Source organism: Chiloscyllium plagiosum, unplaced genomic scaffold, assembly GCF_037043375.1.
Source record: "Chiloscyllium plagiosum isolate Xiang-an unplaced genomic scaffold, Cpla_swu_hap1 HiC_scaffold_2, whole genome shotgun sequence".
Classification (NCBI taxonomy): domain Eukaryota; kingdom Metazoa; phylum Chordata; class Chondrichthyes; order Orectolobiformes; family Hemiscylliidae; genus Chiloscyllium; species Chiloscyllium plagiosum.
Genome location: NW_028270140.1, coordinates 143,943,500 through 143,948,675, shown reverse-complemented (window position 1 = coordinate 143,948,675; position 5,176 = coordinate 143,943,500). Strand labels below are relative to the sequence as shown.

The following is a 5,176-nucleotide window of genomic DNA, read 5'->3' as shown; positions in this document are numbered from 1 at the left end:
AAACACAAGTTTTCGGAGCCGTGTTCCTTCTTCAGATGCTAGTGCCATCTGTACCTTTCTCAGGCTGGGTAATTTAATCTCCACCCCACACTTTCATGTCATTCAATGACCCTTACTGTTGACCTTTATGTGTGGATTGTAGAGAGGTCGGAGGTGATGAATTTCCGTGGAAATTTCTCTCATTGCCTTTTGCAACTTTGGAAATTCTGCAAGAGTCACTCATTGACCTCAGTGTGCAATCTAATATTGTTCTGTGGTGCAGGACTGAAGGAGTGCTGCACTGTCAGGGGTGCTACCTCTCACATGAGATGTTATGTTGAACCTCCACTACCATCTCTGATGGTAATCAAAAGTCACTGGACATCAGTCAAAAAGAAGAAATGGAGCATGGCTTTATCCAACCATTCAATCACCTAGTCTTTAATCTCACTGTTATGATGGGGACGTTGTCAGTAGATGTTTGCGATTTTCAGGGTGATCATTGACAGTGTCAGTCATACCATTTTTGGTTTGATGGACTGCAGTTGCAGTTTCAGAATTTTTTTATGGTGGCACACAATGACCTGGTTTTGCATCAACTTAGTCTTTGACTAATTTCATTCCTCAGATGGTTTCAAGGCGTTCAAATCTCCTTTGTATTTTCTGGTTTATTCCTCGAATGGCTCTCACTCATTCTTCTATTTTTACCAAAGTTTTAGTCTTCTCACGGGGTCCAGTATATTTTGACTTTCAGACCATATGCAGTACCTTAAAAATATCTTTCCTTTCTCTTTTTTGGAAGCCTGGATTGCTGTCACTTGTTGTATCAGTGATTGTTTCGTTTCCTCTATTTTCTGTTGGAATTCACTCACTACAGCGTCATTTCTCATGTTTAATTCTGGAGGAGTGGTCTATTAGCTTCTTATCATGCAGGCTGTGCATCTCCATTTATTTTTGTATGTCTGTCATTTTCTCTAGCATAGCTTTGAGTTTAAGCCAGTGTTTCCATAGCTGTCCCTGCTGAGCCTGATCTATTTTAAATGCAAGTTGCTCCAGATATTCCTGCAAGTCTCAGGCTACCTCAGAGTACAGCAGAATCTTGATCAGATGGGCCAATGGGCCGAGGAGTGGCAGATGCAGTTTAATTTAGGTAAATGTGAGGTGCTGCATTTTGGAAAGGCGAATCAGGGTAGGACTTATACACTTAAAGGCTAAGGTCCTGGAGAGTGTTGCTGAGCAAAGAGACCTTGGAATACAGGGTCACAATTCCTTGCGAGTGGAGTCACAGGTAGATAGGATAGTGAAGAATATGCTTGCGTTTGATATTCTTGCCGTTACCCTGCTCAAGAAGGATAATAGAGATATTCCAGGTAACTACAGACTAGTGAGCTTGACGTCAGTGTTGGGATGGTTGCTGGAGAAGGTATTGAGGGATAAAATCTATTTATATTTGGAAGAGTATGGGCTTTTGGTGATAGGCAACATGGTTTTGTGTAGGGGAGATCATGCCTTACCAAATTAATAGAGTTCTTTGAGGAAGTGACTGAGTTGATAGATGAAGGAAGGGCTGTAGATGTCATATACATGGACTTTAGTAAGGCATTTGATAAAGATCCCCATGGTAAACTAATGGAGGAAGTGAAGTCAGATGGTGTGCAGGGTGTTCTAGCTAGATGGATAAAGAACTGGTTGAGCAACAGGAGACAGAGTAGTAGTTGAAGGGAGTTTCGCGAAATGGAGAAAGTGGCCAGTGGTGTTCCACAGGGGTCAGTGTTGGGGCCACTGTTGTTGGTGATATACATAAATGATCTGGAAGAAGGCATTGATGGTCTAATCGGTAAGTTTGCAGATGACATGAAGATTGGTGGAGTAGCAGAAAGGATAGGGCACTGTCAAAGAATACAGGAGACTATAGATAGACTGGAGGGTTGGGCGGAGAAGTGGCAGATGGAGTTCAATCCGGGCAAACGTGAGGTGATGCATTTTAGAAGGTCTAATTCTAGAGCAAACTATAAATGGAAGAGCCTTGGGAAAAGTTGATGAGCAGAGAGACCTGGGAGTTCAGGTCCATTGTACCCTGAAGGTTGCTGCACAGGTGGATAGAGTGATCAAGAAGGCATATGGTATGCTTACTTCATCGGATGGGGTATTGAGTATAAGAGCTGGCAAGTCATGTTAAAATTGTACAAGACTTTGGTTCAGCCACATTTAGAATACTGTGTACAGTTCTGGTCGCCACATTACCAAAAGGCTGTGGCAGCAAAGAAGGTTATCGAGGATGTTGCCGGTATGGAAGGTGCCAGCTATGAAGTGAGATTGAGTAGGTTAGGATTGTTTTCATTAGAAAAAAGGAGATTGAAGGGGGACCTGTTTGAGGTGAACAAAATCATGAGGGGTATAAACAGGGTGAATAGAGAGAAGCTTTTTCCCAGGGTGAGGGATTCAATAACGAGAGGTCACGTGCTCAAGGTGAGAGGTGAAAAGTTTAAGGGGGATACACGTGGAAAGTACTTTGCACAGAGGATGGTAGGTGTCTGGAACACGTTGCCAGCAGAGGTGGTAGAAGCAGGCATGTGTAGATTCATTTAAAGTGTGTCTGGACAGATGCATGAGTAGGTGGGGAGCAGAGAGCTACAAATCCTTAGGAACTGGGCAATAGATTTAGACAGCGGATTTGGATCGGCACAGGCTTAAAGGGCCAAAGGGCCTGTTCATGGGCTGTAAATTTTCTTTGTTCTTCTTTGTTCAGTAACAGTGGAGGGGATTCTTCATGTGACTGAACACATGATCAGCAAAGAGTGAGTAACGCAGGTCAGACACAGAACATGTTACTGGTCAGTGCATTGAGTATAGGAGTTGCGAGGTCATGCTGCAACCCTACAGGACATTGGTTTGGCCGCTGTTGGAGTACTGTGTAATTTTGGTCTCCCTCCTATTGGAAAGATGGTGTGAAAATTTAAAGGGTTTAGAAAAGATTTACAAGGATATTGCCAAGGTTGGAGGGTTTGAGTGATTGGGAGAGGCTGAATAGGCTGTAGCTATTTTCTCTGGAGTGTCAGAGGCTGAGGGGTGACCTTATAGAGGTTTATAAAATCATGAGGGGCATGGATAAATAGATAAGATCTTTTCCCTTGGGTGGGGAGTTAAAAGGCATCTGGATGGGTATTTGAATAGGAAGGCTTGAGAGGGATATGGGCCAAATGCTGGCAAATGGAACTAGATTAATTTAGGATACCTAGTCAGCATGGATGAGTTGGACCGAAGGGTCTGTTTCTGTGCTGTACATCTCTATGACTCTAAACCAGCAACCTTTTCACTAAATTGATGACACAGAGTTTGCAGTTCAGCCTTCTTCCTAGTTTATTTTTACTGATAAGCTGGCATAGCCAGTAACTTACACATCCCATTGTCAAGTGATGGGTGGGCATTTGACTTACCTTGACCAGTATGCAGTAACACTTTTTAACTCATGCACATTACATGGTGAGATAGCCAAAAGGGACAAGAGTCAGGGAAAAGTTCAAAACAACTTTATTGAGCACTCAACCAAGGGAGAATGATATATAGCAGATTCTGCCATTGTATTTTAATTAAACTGTATCAAACATTATCAATCTCTTCGCGTGATTCATTAGTAAAGGGTCTCAACTCTCAAAGTGAACAGTCTGAAATCTACACTAGCTATGTGGTTCTGACATGCACTTCCAAGGATTCTCTACAGCCTTTCTGCAGGTCCCTACTGCTCGCTTCAGCAGCACATTTACTAAAATTGGAACAATGCGGAGAAGATTAGCGTGACCCCTGTGCAAAGATTCCTCTGCAAATTCGTGAAGCGTTTCATATTGTGTGGTGGAGTTATGGCTCAGTGGTTAGCCCTGCTGCCTCATAGTGCCAGGGACCCGGGTTTGATTCCATCCTTGTGCAACTGTCTGGGTAGTGTTTGCACATTCTCCCCGTATCTGCGTGGCTTTTCTCTGGATGCTCCTGTTTCCTCCCACAGTCCAAAGCTGTGCAGTTTAGGTGGATTGGCCATGCTAAATTACCCGATAGCGTCCAGGGATGTTTAGGCTTAGTGGATTGGCCATGGGATATACAAGGATAGGGTAGCAGGGTGGGATGCACTTTGTAGGGTCAGTGTGGACTTAACAGGCTGAATGGCCTCCTTCCACACTGTAGTGAATCTATGATTCTATTTGAACTGTTTGTCTGAAAGGACTGGTAATACCAATAAGGCTGGACAGACTATTCCTTGGTTTTTGAGCATTGGCTGACATTTTAGGATCTGCAGTCATCAATTTGGGTTTCTCCTCTTGTCTAGGGCTGGTTCTAGTCTCGAGGTTGTCTCCTTCAAGTAGGCTGGAGGTACTGAGCTGCTCGGCTACCAGTCGAAGGTGCTTTCTCTGGGGACACCATTAAAGAAGGTGCCAAAAGTAGAGTGAGCTGGCTCTTTTATTGTCCTCTTTTCACCCTTCTCAAAGATTCTGCGGCCTGTGTTCGATATTAGCATCAGGCAGGGGCAGGAAGATCCAATGAGGTGACAACTTTCTATATTTGGAGGTTGTAGAACATGGTTTTTGAACTTCAACAGTGAAGTGCTGTCCTTGTCGCAGTATGCCTATGGCCTCCTACTGAATTGAATTGAATTGATTGTCACGTGTACCGAGGCACAGTGAAAAGCTTTGTCTTGTGAGCAATACAGGCAGATCGCAGAGTTAAGTAGCCTAGATTAGTAAATAATAGGTAAACAGCGGCAAAAACAAAAACACAGGTACAGGCGAAAGTTAAAAGTTTGTGGGTCCATTCAGTATTCTGCCAACAGCAGGGTAGAAACTGTTACGAAACCGGTTGGTGTGTGTTCAGGCTTCTGCACCTTCCCCCTGATGGTAGAGGTTGTAGAAAACATTGCCAGGGTGGGATGATTCTTTGAGAATGCTGTTGGCCTTTCCTTGACCGCGGGCCTAGTAGATGGATTCTACAGATGGGAGGTTGGCCTTTGTGATTGTCTGGGCTGAGTTCACCACTCACTGTAACCGTCTCCGATCTTGAATGGTACAGTTACCATACCAGGTAGTGATACATCCAGACAGAATGCTCTCGATAGCGCACCGATAAAAGTTGGTAAGGGTATTCGCTGTTATGCCAATTTTCCTCAGCTGCCTGAGGAAGAAGAGATGTTGTTGGGCCTTTGTAACCAGTG

The 5,176-nt window shown here is 44.0% G+C and overlaps 1 non-coding gene across 1 annotated transcript; it reads left to right on the top strand.

The window, feature by feature from the left end:
* Positions 1-3,718: 3,718 nt before the first annotated feature.
* LOC122539731 (U6 spliceosomal RNA) lies at positions 3,719-3,826 on the top strand. Its single transcript, XR_006309166.1, has one exon. It is a non-coding gene; the product is annotated as a U6 spliceosomal RNA (small nuclear RNA).
* The last annotated feature ends 1,350 nt before the right edge of the window (positions 3,827-5,176 follow it).